This window comes from Lipotes vexillifer, unplaced genomic scaffold (genome assembly GCF_000442215.2).
Source record: "Lipotes vexillifer unplaced genomic scaffold, Lipotes_vexillifer_v1.1 scaffold307, whole genome shotgun sequence".
Taxonomy (NCBI): Eukaryota; Metazoa; Chordata; class Mammalia; order Artiodactyla; family Lipotidae; genus Lipotes; species Lipotes vexillifer.
The window spans coordinates 119222-135243 of record NW_006791331.1 but is presented as its reverse complement, the minus strand read 5'-3'; positions in this window follow the sequence as shown (position 1 = coordinate 135243).

Genomic DNA, 16022 nt, shown 5'->3' with positions numbered 1-16022 from the left:
AAAGACCTATAATAACGAACCCAAAACAATTTAGAAAATGGGAATAGGAACATACATCTCGATAATTACCTTAATTGTAAATGGACTAAATGCTCCCACCAAAAGACACAGATTGGCTGAATGGATACAAAAACAAGACCCATATATATTCTGTCTACAAGAGACCCACTTCAGACCTAGAGACACATACAGACGGAAAGTAAGGGGATGGAAAAAGATATTCCATGCAAATGGAAACTAAAAGAAAGCTGGAGTAGCAATTCTCATATCAGACAAAATAGACTTTAAAATAAGGACTATCAGAAGAGACAAAGAAGGACACTACATAATGATCAAGGGATCCATCCAAGAAGATATAACAATTGTAAATATTTATGCACCCAACATAGGAGCACATCAATACATAAGACAAATACTAACAGTCATAAACAGGGAAATTGACAGTAACACATTCATAGTCGGGGACTTCAACACCCCACTTTCACCAATGGACAGATCATCCAAAATGAAAATAAATAAGGAAACACAAGCTTTAAATGATACATTAAACAAGATGGACTTAATTGATATTTATAGGACACTCCATCCAAAAACAACAGAATACACATTTTTCTCAAGTGCTCATGGAACATTCTCCAGGATAGATCATATCTTGGGTCACAAATCAAGCCTTGGTAAATTTAAGAAAATTGAAATTGTATCAAGTATCTTTTCCGACCACAACGCCATGAGACTAGATATCAATTATAGGAAAAGATCAGTAAAAAATACAAACACATGGAGGCTAAACAATACACTACTTAATAACGAAGTGATCACTGAAGAAATCAAAGAGGAAATTAAAAAATACCTAGAAACAAATGACAATGGAGATACAACGACCCAAAACCTATGGGATGCAGCAAAAGCAGTTCTAAGAGGGAAGTTTATAGCAATACAAGCCCACCTTAAGAAGCAGGAAACATCTCGAATAAACAACCTAACCTTGCACCTCAAGCAATTAGAGAAAGAAGAACAAAAAAACCCCAGAGTTAGCAGAAGGAAAGAAATCATAAAAATCAGATCAGAAATAAATGAAAAAGAAATGAAGGAAACAATAGCAAAGATCAATAAAACTAAAAGCTGGTTCTTTGAGAAGATTAACAAAATTGATAAACCATTAGCCAGACTCATCAAGAAAAAAAGGGAGAAGACTCAAATCAATAGAATCAGAAATGAAAAAGGAGAAGTAACAACTGACACTGCAGAAATAAAAAAAATCATGAGGGATTACTACAAGCAACTCTATGCCAATAAAATGGACAATCTGGAAGAAATGGATAAATTCTTAGAAATGCACAAACTACCAAGACTGAATCAGGGAGAAATAGAAAAAGTGAACAGGCCAATCACAAACACTGTAATTGAAACTGTGATTAAAAATCTTCCAACAAACAAAAGCCCAGGACCAGATGGCTTCACAGGCAAATTCTATCAGACATTTAGAGAAAAACTAACAGCTATCCTTCTCAAACTCTTCCAAAATATAGCAGATGGAGGAACACTCCCAAATTCCTTCTGCGAGGCCACCATCACCTTGATTCCAAAACCAGACAAGGATGTCACAAAGAAGGAAAACTACAGGTCAATATCACTGATGAACATAGATGCAAAAATCCTCAACAAAATACTAGCAAACAGAATCCAGCAGCACATTAAAAGGATCATACACCATGATCAAGTGGGGTTTATTCCAGGAATGCAAGGATTCTTCAATATACGCAAATCTATCAATGTGATAAACTATATTAACAAATTGAAGGAGAAAAACCATATGATCATCTCAATAGATGCAGAGAAAGCTTTTGACAAAATTCAACACCCATTTATGATTAAAAAAACCTGCAGAAAGTAGGCATAGAGGGAACATTCCTCAACATAATAAAGGCGATATGTGACAATCCCACAGCCAACATTATCCTCAATGGTGAAAAACTGAAAGCATTTCCTCTAAGATCAGGAATAAGACAAGGTTGCCCACTCTCACCACTCTTATTCAACATAGTTTTGGAAGTTTTAGCCACAGCAATCAGAGAAGAAAAGGAAATAAAAGGAATCCAAATCAGAAAAGAAGAAGTAAAGCTGTCACTCTTTGCAGATGACATGATAATATACATAGAAAATCCTAAAGGTGCTACCAGAAAACTACTACAGCTAATCAATGAATTTTGTAAAGTAGCAAGATATAAAATTATTGCACAGAAACCTCTGCATTCCTATATACTAGTGATGAAAAATCTGAAAGCAAAATTAAAAAACACTCCCATTTACAGTTGCAACAAAAATACTAAAATATCTAGGAATAAACCTACCTAAGGAGACAAAAGACCTGTATGCAGAAAATTATAAGACAATGATGAAACAAATTAAAGATGATACAAATAGATGGAGAGATATACCATGCTGTTGGATTGGAAGAATCAACATTATAGAAACAACTCTACTACCGAAAGCAATCTAAAGATTCAATGCAATCCCTGTCAAACTACCATGGGAATTTTTCACAGAACTAGAACAAAAAATTTCAAAATTTGTAAGGAAACACAAAAGACCCTGAATAGCCAAAGCAATCTTGAGAACAAAATATGCAGCTGGGGGAATCAGGCTCCCTGACTTCAGAGTATAATATAAAGCTACATTATTCAAGACAGTATGGTACTGGCATGAAAACAGAAAGATAGATCAATGGAACAGGATAGAAAGCCCAGAGATGAACCCATGCACATATGGACACCTTATCTTTGATAAAGGAGGCAGGAATGTACAGTGGAGAAAGGACAAACTCTTCAATAAGTGGTGCTGGGAAAACTGGACAGGTACAAGTAAAAGTATGAGATTAGATCACTCCCTAACACCATAAACAAAACTAAGCACAAAATAGATTAAAGACCTAAATGTAAGGCCAGAAACTATCAAACTCTTAGAGGAAAACATAGGCAGAACACTCTAGGACATAAATCACAGCAAGATCCTTTTTGACCCACCTCCTAGAGAAATGGAAATAAAATCAAAAATAAACAAATGGGAACTAATGAAACTTCAAAGCTTAGGCACACCAAAGGAAACAATAAACAAAACCAAAAGACAACCCTCAGAATGGGAGAAAATACTTGCCAATGAAGCAACTGACAAAGGATTAATCTCCAAAATTTGTAAGCAGCTCATGCAGCTCAATAATAAAAAACAAACAAACAACCCAATCCAAAAATGGGCAGAAGACCTAAATAGACATTTCTCCAAAGAAGATATACAGACTGCCAACAAACATATGAAAGAATGCTCAACATCATTAATCATTAGAGAAATGCAAATCAAATCTACCATGAGATATCGTCTCACACCAATCAGAATGGCCATCATCAAAACATCTAGAAACAATAAATGCTGGAGAGGGTGTGGAGAAAAGGGAACACTCTTGTGCTGCTGGTGAGAATGTGAATTGGTACAGCCACCATGGAGAACAGTATAGAGGTTCCTTAAAATACTACAAATAGGGGTTTCCCTCTTGGCACAGTGGTTGAGAGTCTGCCTGCCGATGCAGGGGCCATGGGTTCATGTCCCGGTCCAGGAGGATCCCACATGCTGTCAAGTGGCTGGGCCCATGAGCCATGTCCACTGGGCCTGCACATCCGAAGCCTCTGCTTCGCAATGGGAGAGGCCACAACAGTGAGAGGCCCGCGTACCGCAAAAAAAAAAAAAAAGAAAACTACAAATAGTACTAACATATGACCCAGGAATCCCACTACTGGGCATATACCCTGAGAAAACCATAATTCAAAAAGTGTCATGTAGTAAAATATTCATTGCAGCTCTATTTACAGTAGCCTGGAGATGGAAACAACCTAAGTGTCCATAATTGGATGAATGGGTAAAGAAGATGTGGCACATATACACAATGGAATATTACTCAGCCATAAAAAGAAACAAAATTGAGCTATTTGTAATGAGGTGGATGGACCTAGATTCTGTCATACAGAGTGAAGAATGTCAGAAAGAGAAAGACAAATACGGTGTGCTAACAAATATATATGGAATTTAAGAAAAAAAAGTGTCATGAAGAACCTAAGACAGGAATCAAGACACAGACCTAATGGAGAATGGACTTGAGGATATGGGGAGGGGGAAGTGTAAGCTGTAAGCATTCGAGAGAGTGGAAGGGACATATATACACTACCATACGTAAAATAGATAGCTAGTGGGAAGCAGCCGCATAGCACAGGGAGATCAGCTCGGTGCTTTGTGACCACCTAGAGGGGTGGGATAGGGAAGATGGGAGGGAGGGAGATGCAAGAGGGAAGAGATATGGGAACATATATATATGTATAACTGATTCACTTTGTTTTAAAGCAGAAACTAACACACCATTGTAAAGCAATTATACTCCAATTAAGATGTAAAAAAAAAAAAACAAAGATAATAAAATGTTTATCTTTCCACAAGTGAATTTGTTTATAGTAATGTGTTAGACACTTCCATTCAGAATATTCTTCTATTAAGGTCCTTTATGAAAAACAATGGAAAGCAAATTTGGCAAACTTTAGTAAAAAGAAATTTAGCAAAATGATACAGAAGTCTCAAAGTATTAATGAGAAGCTAATAGATTAGGAAGATCTGAAAAAGGGAGAAACAGGAAACAAAAATTATAGCACCTGTCTTTTAAGAAGGATCCACGCATTCAAAACTTATTGCCAGTTCTATTTCTGCTACCACTGCGGCTGCAGCTCAAAAGAAAATATTATGTCTAAATATGAATTCTGAATTTATTATTTTCTTCAAAATTTAAAGTCCAGGAAAAGAACTTTGATTGACAGAGATTAAGTAATGTGCCAACCTTTTGATGCTCTCTGCACTCATAGTCAGAGGTATGGATTTGGGCAGTGGGAGATGGGTGCATTTAGCAATGTCATGCAAAAACTAAATAAAGTGGAGAAGAGGTAAATCTCTAGAAAGAAACTAGGGTATTATTAGGATGGATGTGGATTCTGGCAGCTAAAAAGTACCTCAGGTTGTCCAATGTCTACTATATACTGTCTTCCGGTGACAATAATGGGTTCCCCTCACATTACCTACTGCTTACTCCAGATAATGCAAATAAACTTTTCTGATATAAACTAATATTGTAGTTTTGTGCTCCTGGTACTTTTGGAGTTGAACACAATAGTTTGATTATTGGGATGGGGATAGCTTTAAACATTACATACATTTATGTGGAAACACTAGGTTAGTGACCCACATCAATGGGGTTCTGTCCATCTTCTTTATAGCTTTTCACAAAAGGTACCCCTTTAAAGATTTCACTATTCCTTAGACATGAACCTGAGGACAGAAGAGTATCATGCTGCCTAAAAATGTCTAGGAGCTGCATTCTTTTTTTTTTTTTTAACATCTTTATTGTGGTATAATTGCTTTACAATGGTGTGTTAGTTTCTGCTTTATAACAAAGTGAATCAGTTATACATAAACATATGTTCCCATATCTCTTCCCTCTTGAGTGTCCCTCTCTCCCACCCTCCCTATCTCACCCCTCCAGGCGGTCACAAAGCACCGAGCTGATCTCCCTGTGCTATGCGGCTGCTTCCCACTAGCTATCTACATTATGTTTGGTACTGTATATATGTCCATGCCTCTCTCACGCTTTGTCACAGCTCACCCTTCCCCATCCCCATATCCTCAAGTCTGTTCTCTAGTAGGTCTGTGTCTTTATTCCTGTCTTACCCCTAGGTTCTTCATGACATTTTTTTCTTAAATTCCATATATATGTGTTAGCATACGGTATTTGTCCTTCTCTTTCTGACTTACTTCACTCTGTATGACAGACTCTAGGTCTATCCACCTCATTACAAATAGCTCAATTTCGTTTCTTTATATGGCTGAGTAATATTCCACTGTATATATGTGCCACATCTTCTTTAGGAGCTTCATTCTTTAAACTGTATCTATCTAGATGTTATTTAGACATGGTAATGCTTCAAAAAGAGGTGGCATCTTTTCACAATGTTTTGGAAAAACACTGCATGGCCCAGTAATCTATTTACTTCCTCACCCTGATTTCATTCTTTCCTCATCTGTGCTTGGATTTCAGTACAACTTTGATTTTATCATTAATAACCTGATTTAAAAACTAATTTAGGGGGGAGGTGGAAAGATGGCAGAGGAGTAAGATGCGGAGATCACCTTCCTCCCCACAGATACACCAGAAATACATCTAGATGTGGAACAACTCCTACAGAACACCTACTGAATGCTGGCAGAAGACCTCAGACCTCCCAAAAGGCAAGAAACTCCCCACGTACCTGGGTAGGGCAAAACAAAAAAAAATTAATTAAAAACAGAGACAAAAGAATAGGGATGGCACCTGCATCAGTGGGAGGGAGCTGTGAAGGAGGAAAGGTCTCCACACACTAGGAAACCCCTTCGCGGGCAGAGATTGCGGGAGGCGGAGTGGGGAGCTGTGGAGCTACGGAGAGCGCAGCAATGGGGGGCGGAGGGCAAAGCGGAGAGATTCCCACATAGAGGATCGGTGCCGACCTGTACTCACCAGCCCAAGAGGCTTGTGTGCTCACCCGCCAGGGCGGGTGGGGCTGCGAGCTGAGGCTCGGGTTTTGGTGGGAGCTCAGGGAGAGGACAGGGGTTGGCGGCTTGAAAATAGCCCGAAGGTGTTAGTGCGCCACGGCTAGCCCAGAGGGAGTCCGGGGAAAAGTCTGCACCTGCTGAGAATGCAAGAGACTTTATCTTCCCTCTTTGTTTCCTGGTGCGCGAGGAGAGGGGTTTAAGATTGCTGCTTAAAGGAACTCCAGAAATGAGCGCGAGCCGCGGCTAAAAGCGCGGACCCCAGAGACGGGCGGGAGACGCTAAGGCTGCTGCTGACGCCACCAAGCGGCCTATGAGCGAGCACAGGTCACTATCCACACCCCTCTTCCGGGGAGCCTGTGCAGCCCACCACTGCCAGGTTCCCGGGATCCAGAGACAACTTCCCAGGGAGAACACACGGCGGGGTTTAGGCTGGTGCAACGTCACGCCGATTTCTGCCGTCGCAGGCCCGCCCCGCACTCCGTGCCTGTCCCTCCCCCCCCCGGCCTGAGCGCGCCAGAGCCCCCGAGTCAGCGGCTCCTTTAACCCTGACCTGTCTGAGCAAAAAACAGACGCCCTCCAGCGACCTACACGCAGAGGCAGGGCCAAATCGAAAGCTGAGCCCCTGTGAGCTGTGAGAACAAAGAAGAAAAAGGGAAATCTCTCCCAGCAGCCTCAGAAACAGCAGATTAAAGCTACACAATCAACTTGATGCACCCTGCATCTGTGGAATACATGAATAGACAGCGAATCATCCCAAATTGAGGAAGTGGACTTCTAGAGCAAGAGCTATGATTTTTTTCCCCTTTTCCTCTTTTTGTGAATGTGTATGTGTCTGCTTCTGTGTGAGATCTTGTCTGTAAAGATTTGCTTCCACCATTTGTCCTAGCGTTCTATCCGTCCATTTTTTAAAAATATTTTTCTTAATAATTAATTTTAATTTAAATAACTCTATTATACTTTACCTTCTTTCTATCTTTCCTTCCTTCCTTCCCTCCTTTAGACAACGAATCATCCCAAATTGAGGAGGTGGACTTTGAGAGCAAGTTTTATGATTTTTTTCCCCTTTACCTCTTTTTGTGAGGGTATATGTGTATGCTTCTATGTAAGATTTTGTCTCTATAACTTTGCTTCCACCATTTGTCCTAAGGTTCTATCCGTCCCTTTTTTTTTTTCTAAATAATTATTTTTTTAATTCAATAACTTTATTATACTTTATTTTATTTTACTGTATCTTCTTTCTTTCTGTATTTTTTCCTTCCTTCCCTCATTCCTTCCTTCCTTCCCTCCTCCCTCCCTCCCTCCTTTCTTTCCTTCTTGCCTTCTTCCTTTCTTTTCTTCTTTCTTTCTTTCTTCCTTCCCTCCTTCCTTCCTTCCCTCCTCTCTTTCTTGCTTTCTTTCTTTCTTTCCTATTTCCTCCTACTTCTACTAATTCTCTCTACTTTCTCTCCCTTTTATTCTGAGCCGAGTGGATGAAAGGCTCTTGCTGCTCCAGCCAGGAGTCAGGACTCTGCCTCTGAGGTGGGAGAGCCAACTTCAGAACACTCGTCAAGAAGAGACCTCCCAGCCCCACATAATATCAAACGGCGAAAATCTCCCAGAGATCTCCATCTCAACACCAGCACCCAGCTTCACTCAACGACCAGCAAGCTACAGTGCTGGACAACCTATGCCAACCATATAGCAAAACAGGAACACAACCCCACCCACTAGCAGAGAGGCTGCCTAAAATCATAATAAGTCCACAGACACCCCAAAACACACCACCAGACGTGGACCTGCCCACTAGAGAGACAAGATCTAGCCTCATACACCACAACACAGCCACTAGTCCCCTCCACCAGGAAGCCTACACAACCCACTGAACCAACCTTAGCCACTGGAGACAGACATCAAAAACAACGGGAGCTACGAACTTGCAGCCTGCAAAAAGGTGAACCCAATCACAGTAAGATAAGCAAAATGAGAAGACAGAAAAACACACAGCAGATGAAGGAGCAAGATAAAAACCCACCAGACCTAACAAATGAAGAGGAAATAGGCAGTCTACCTGAAAAAGAGTTCAGAATAATGATAGTAAAGATGATCCAAAATCTTGGAAATAGAATGGACAAAATGCAAGAAACAGTTAACAAGGACCTAGAAGAAATAAAGATGAAACAGACAATGATGAACAACACAATAAATGAATGAAATGAAAAATACTCTAGATGGGATCAATAGCAGAATAAATGAGGCAGAAAAACGGATAATGACCTGGAAAATAAAATAGTGGAAATAACTACTGCAGAGCAGAATAAAGAAAAAAGAGTGAAAAGAACTGAGGGCAGTCTCAGAGACCTCTGGGACAATATTAAATGCACCAACATTAGAATTATAGGGGTTCCAGAAGAAGAGAAAAAGAAAGGGACTGAGAAAATATTTGAAGAGATTAGAGTTGAAAACTTCCCTAATATGGGAAAGGAAATAGTTAATCAAGTCCAGGAAGTACAGGGAGTCCCATAAAGGATAAATTCAAGAAGAAATATGACAAGAAACATATTAATCAAACTGTGAAAAAGTAAATCCAAAGAAAGCATATTAAAAGCAGCAAGGGAAAAACAACAAATAACACACAAGGGGATCCCCATAAGGTTAACAACTGACCTCTCAGCAGAAACTCTACAAGCCAGAAGGGAGTGGCAGGACATACTGAAAGTGATGAAGGAGAAAAACCTGCAACCAAGATTACTCTACCCAGCAAGGATCTCATTCAGATTTGATGGAGAAATTAAACCCTTTAGAGACAAGCAAAAGCTGAGAGAGTTCAGCACCACCAAACCAGCTTTAAAACAAATGCTAAAGGAACTTCTCTAGACAAAAACACAATAGAAGGAAAAGTCCTATAATAACGAACCCAAAACAATTTAGGATATGGGAATAGGAACATACATATCGATAACTACCTTAAATGTAAATGGACTAAATGCTGCAACCAAAAGACACAGATTGGCTGAATGGATACAAAAACAAGACCCATATATATTCTGTCTACAAGAGACCCACTTCAGACCTAGAGACACATGCAGACTGAAAGTAAGAGGATGGAAAAAGATATTCCATGCAAATGGAAACCAAAAGAAAGCTGGAGTAGCAATTCTCATATCAGACAAAATAGACTTTAAAATAAGGACTATCAGAAGAGTCAAAGAAGCACACTACATAATGATCAAGGGATTGATCCAAGAAGAAGATATAACAATTGTAAATATTTATGCACCCAACATAGGAGCACATCAATACATAAGGCAAAAACTAGCAGCCATAAAAGGGAAAATCGACAGTAACACATTCATAGTAGGGAACTTCAACACCCTACTTTCACCAATGGACAGATCATCGAAAATGAAAATAAATAAGGAAACACAAGCTTTCAATGATACATTAAACAAGATGGACTTAATTGATATTTATAGGACACTCCATCCAAAAGCAACAGAATACACATTTTTCTCAAGTGCTCATGGAACATTCTCCAGGATAGATCAATCTTGGGTCACAAATCAAGCCTTGGTAAATTTAAGAAAACTGAAATTGTATCAAGTATCTTTTCTGACCACAATGCCATGAGACTAAATATCAATTATAGGAAAAGATCTGTAAAAAATACAAACACATGGAGGCTAAACAATACATTACTTAATAACGAAGTGATCACTGAAGAAATCAAAGAGGAAATTAAAAAATACCTAGAAACAAATGACAATGGAGACACAACGACCCAAAACCTATGGGATGCAGCAAAAGCAGTTCTAAGAGGGAATTTTATAGCAATACAAGCCCACCTTAATAAGCAGGAATCATCTTGAATAAACAACCTAACCTTGCACCTCAAGCAAGTAGAGATAGAAGACAAGAAGCAGGAAACATCTCGAATAAACAACCTAACCTTGCACCTCAAGCAATCAGAGAAAGAAGATCAAAAAAACCCGAGTTAGCAGAAGGAAAGAAATCATAAAGATCAGATCAGAAATAAATGAAAAAGAAATGAAGGAAACAATAGCAAAGATCAATAAAACTAAAAGCTGGTTCTTTGAGAAGATAAAATAGATAAACCATTAGCCAGACTCATCAAGAAAAAACGGAGAAGACTCAAATCAATAGAATTAGAAATGAAAAAGGAGAAGTAACAACTGACACTGCAGAAATAAAAAAGATCATGAGGGATTACTACAAGCAACTCTATGCCAATAAAATGGACAATCTGGAAGAAATGGACAAATTCTTAGAGATGCACAAACTACCAAGACTGAATCAGGAAGAAATAGAAAATATGAACAGACCAATCACAAACACTGAAATTGAAACTGTGATTAAAAATCTTCCAACAAACAAAAGCCCAGGAACAGATGGCTTCACCTGCGAATTCTATCAAACATTTAGGGAAGAGCTAACACCTATCCTTCTCAAACTCTTCCAAAATATAGCAGAGGCAGGAACACTCCCCAACTCATTCTACGAGGCCACCATCACCTTGATACCAAAACCAGACAAGGATGTCACAAAGAAAGAAAATTACAGGCCAATATCACTGATGAACATAGATGCAAAAATCCTCAACAAAATACTAGCAAAGAGAATCCAACAGCACAATAAAAGGATCATACACCATGATCAAGTGGGGTTTATTCCAGGAATGCAAGGATTCTTCAATATACGCAAATCAATGTGATAAACCATATTAACAAACTCTAGGAGAAAAATCATATGATCATCTCAATAGATGCAGAGAAAGCTTTTGACAAAATTCAACACCCATTTATGATAAAAACCCTGCAGAAAGTAGGGGTAGAGGGAACCTTTCTCAGTATAATAAAGGCCGTATATGACAAGCCCACAGCCAACATCATCCACAATGGCGAAAAACTGAAAGCAATTCCAATAAGGTCAGGAACAAGACAAGGTTGCCCACTTCCACCACTCTTATTCAACATAGTTTTGGAAAGCTTAGCCACAGCAATCAGAGAAGAAAAGGAAATAAAAGGAACCCAAATCGGAAAATAAGAAGTAAAGCTGTCACTGTTTGCAGATGACATGATACTATACATAGAGAATCCTAAAGATGCTACCAGAAAACTACTAGAGCTAATCAATGAATTTGGTAAAGTAGCAGGATACAAAATTAATGCACAGAAATCTCTGGGATTCCTATATACTAGTGATAAAATATCTGAGAGTGAAATCACGAAAACCCTCCCATTTACCATTGCAACAAAAATACTAAAATATCTAGGAATAAACCTACCTAAGGATACAAAAGACCTGTATGCAGAAAATTATAAGACACTGATGAAAGAAATTAAAGATGATACAAATGGAGAGATATACCATGTTCTTGTATTGGAAGAATCAACATTGTGAAAATGACTCTACTACCCAAAGCAATCTACAGATTCAATGCAATCCCTTTCAAACTACCACTGGCATTTTTCACAGAACTAGAACAAAAAATTTCACAATTTGTATGGAAACACAAAAGACCCCGAATAGCCAAAGCAATCTTGAGAACAAAAAATGGAGCTGGAGGAATCAGGCTCCCTGACTTCAGACTATACTACAAAGCTACAGTAATAAGGACAGTATGGTAGTGGCACAAAAACAGAAAGATAAATGAATGGAACAGGATAGAAAGCCCAGAGATAAACCCACGCACATATAGTCATCTTATCTTTGATAAAGGAGGCAGGAATGTACAGTGGAGAAAGGACAGCCTCTTCAATAAGTGGTGCTGGGAAAACTGGACAGGTACATGTAAAAGTATTAGATTAGATTACTGCCTAACACCATACACAAAAATAAGCTCAAAATGGATTGAAGACCTAAATGTAAGGCCAGAAACTATCAAACTTTTAGAGGAAAACATAGGCAGAACACTGTATGACATAAATCACAGCAAGATCCTTCTTGACCCATCTCCTAGAGTAATGGAGATAAAAACAAAAATAAACAAATGGGACCTAATGAAACTTCAAAGCTTTTGCACAGCAAAGGAAACCATAAACAAGACCAAAAGACAACCCTCAGATTGGGAGAAAATATTTGCAAATGAATCAACTGACAAAGGATTAATCTCCAAAGTTTACAGGCAGCTCATGCAGCTCAATAACAAAAAAATAAACAAACCAATCCAAAAATGGGCTGAAGACCTAAATAGACATTTCTCCAAAGAAGATATACAGACTGCCAACAAACACATGAAAGAATGCTCAGCATCATTAATCATTAGAGAAATGCAAATCAAAACTACAATGAGATATCATCTCACACCAGTCAGAATGGCCATCATCAAAAAATCTAGAAACAATAAATACTGGAGAGGGTGTGGAGAAAAGGGAACACTCTTGCACTGCTGGTGGGAATGTGAATTGGTTCAGTCACTATGGAGAACAGTATGGAGGTTCCTTAAAAAACTACAAATAGAACTACCATATGACCCAGCAATCCCACTGCTGGGCATATACTCTGAGGAAACCAAAATTTAAAAAGAGTCATGTACCAAAATATTCATTGCAGCTCTATTTACAATAGCCCGGAGATGGAAACAACCTAACCGCCCATCGTCGGATGAATGGATAAAGAAGATGTGGCACATATATACAATGGAATATTACTCAGCCATAAAAAGAAACGAAATTGAGCTATTTGTAATGAGGTAGATAGACCTAGAGTCTGTCATACAGAGTGAAATAAGTCAGAAAGAGAAGGACAAATACCGTATGCTAACACATATATATGGACTTTAAGAAAAAAAAAATGTTATGACGAACCTAGCGGTAAAACAGGAATAAAGACACAGACCTACTGGAGAACAGACTTGAAGATATGGGGAGGGGGAAGGGTGAGCTGTGATAGGGCGAGCAAGAGACATTGACATATATATCCTAACAAACGTAAGGTAGATAGCCAGTGGGAAGCAGCCGCATGGCACAGGGATACCGGCTCTGTTCTTTGTGGCTGCCTGGAGGGGTGGGATAGGGAGGGTGGGAGGGAGGGAGACAAAGAGGGAAGAGATATGGGAACATATGTATATGTATAACTGATTCACTCTGTTATAAATCAGAAACTAACAGCATTGTAAAGCAATTATACCCCAATAAAGATGTTAAAAAAAAAAAAAAACTTATTTAATCTGAGATTTGGATTCCTAAGTCTTGTTCCTGTTTGTTTCTTAAAACCATTAAATACATTGTTCAAGTCCTTATCTATTTCAGAATTTTTGAGGTATAGTGATATTATTATGTCTGAGTTGTGACTCCACCCTGTTCTGTGCTTCAGGCCAGTCCAGGGTTCTTCCTCAGGGCCAAAGTGATGTGTCAGGAAGTTTCTTTCCGTTGCACTCACAGTCAAATTTTTGATTCTATCTGTAGCCAGCACGGTTCTGCCCATTCTGATCTTCTACTGCCCTCTAGTGGCCAATGTTTGCTTAGCCTCACTTGAGATAAATAGGCAGATGTCTTCTATTATCTTATCTACCAATCTATCTATCTAATTATCTATCATCTATGTCCTACATTGTATCTAATGAAAGAAAGGCAAAAACCCTAGAACACTCATCAACATAAATTTTTTTGTGATATATTTTTGTTTTTGTTACTTATTTATTTATTTTGGTCACACCAATGGACATGCAAGACCTTAGTTCCCCCACCAGGGGTCAAACCTGTGCCCCCTGCAGTGGAAGCATGGAGTCTTAACCACTGGGTGGCCAGAGAGGTTCTGATACACTTTTCAAAAATTAATTGGCAAAAGAATAAATATTATTATTTACAATTTTTAGTGAAACAAAACCATCAGTTCTGCTGATGGGGATCTATTTCCTTTTAGCTTATTTATAAGAACGAAGAAAAAATTGTTGATATAGATTTAATTGTGTTGTACTTTAGTAGCCTACCTTCATAGTCACAGTAACAGAACAGATAGCAGTATATATGAACTAGACAAAACAGAGGAGAGGAGATCAAAATGGCATAGTAGGAGGAAGCTACACTCACCTTCCCACAGAAAACATCAAAAACACATCTACATGTGGACCAATTCTCACTAGAAAACTGGTGACTGGCAGAAAGAGTATTCTACAACCAAGGCTGTAATGAAAGATACACATGGAGTCAGGTAGAATGGGAGGAGAACTGATCATGTCAGGACCCATGACTCTAGGAGGGGACACAGAAATAAAGGGGGCTATTATGTGATCAGAAATCCTCCCTGGGATGTGAGGGGTTTGAACAACATATTGGATACTTCAGACTTGGGGTTCAAGGCCAGGAAGACGAGTACACTTTGCTGGCTTGAAAACCAGTAGGACTTACAGGAGAGATATAAGAAACTGAGACTGTCCTCTCAAAGGGCATACACATGCTTTTTTACTCCTGGTAACAAGACAGAGGAAGCATATTGAAACTGAATGGGGCTCTGGCAGATTTCCTATGACTGTACCAACATGTACTCACCCTCAACATACACTCACCTCATCCCCTCTAGCTCTGGTAGAGCTCCCTACTAGGGCAAAGGATGTCACTGCTGAGGAGTGTACACTTGTGTGTGGGGGGGGCAGAGCCAGCTCACATCTGGCACTGCACCTGAATGACGTCTGGGCATCCATTACTGGTACTTGCAGAGATGGTGGATTGGAAGGTGTTTGGAGCTCTGATCCTCATGCCAGAACCATCCCAGTGCATACCCCAGCCCACACCAGGCACCCACTCTTGCCCCTCTTGCTTCAATGCTGCTCCCCTCAGGGGCAAAGGTGTTGTCGGGATGGGGGGTATGCACATTTAGTGAGAATGGAGCCAGCAAGACTCGAACCTCAGGGGTTTTGCTCCAGCCTTTTGGTACCCACCCCTGCTCCTGATAGAGCAGTAATGGGTACTGAGTATAGGAGAAGCCCTGGTTCACATGTGGCTATATCTGTATCCCATTCACCTCCAGCCCCAGCACACAATAAAGTGATAGATGACAGCACACCCTGGGGGAAGATGTGACTTATCCTAACTAACTTCAGATCCAGTTCTTCCACTAAAGCCACTTGCCACATGCAGACTGCATAGGGAGGTTCCCACACAAGGATATCCCTTTAAGACTGGGATAAGTAACTGTTTCACCCAATTTCAGAAAGGCACAGAAAGTTAAACAAAATGGGAAAACAGAGCTTCCCTGGTGGCGCAGTGGTTGAGAGTCCACCTGCCGATGCAGGGACATGGGTTCGTGCCCTGGTCTGGGAAGATCCCACATGCTGCAGAGCAGCTAGGCCCATGAGACATGGCTGCTGAGCCTGTGCGTCCAGAGCCTGTGCTCCACAATGGGAGAGGCCACAAGACATGGCTGCTGAGCCTGTGCGTCCAGAGCCTGTGCTCCACAATGGGAGAGGCCACAAA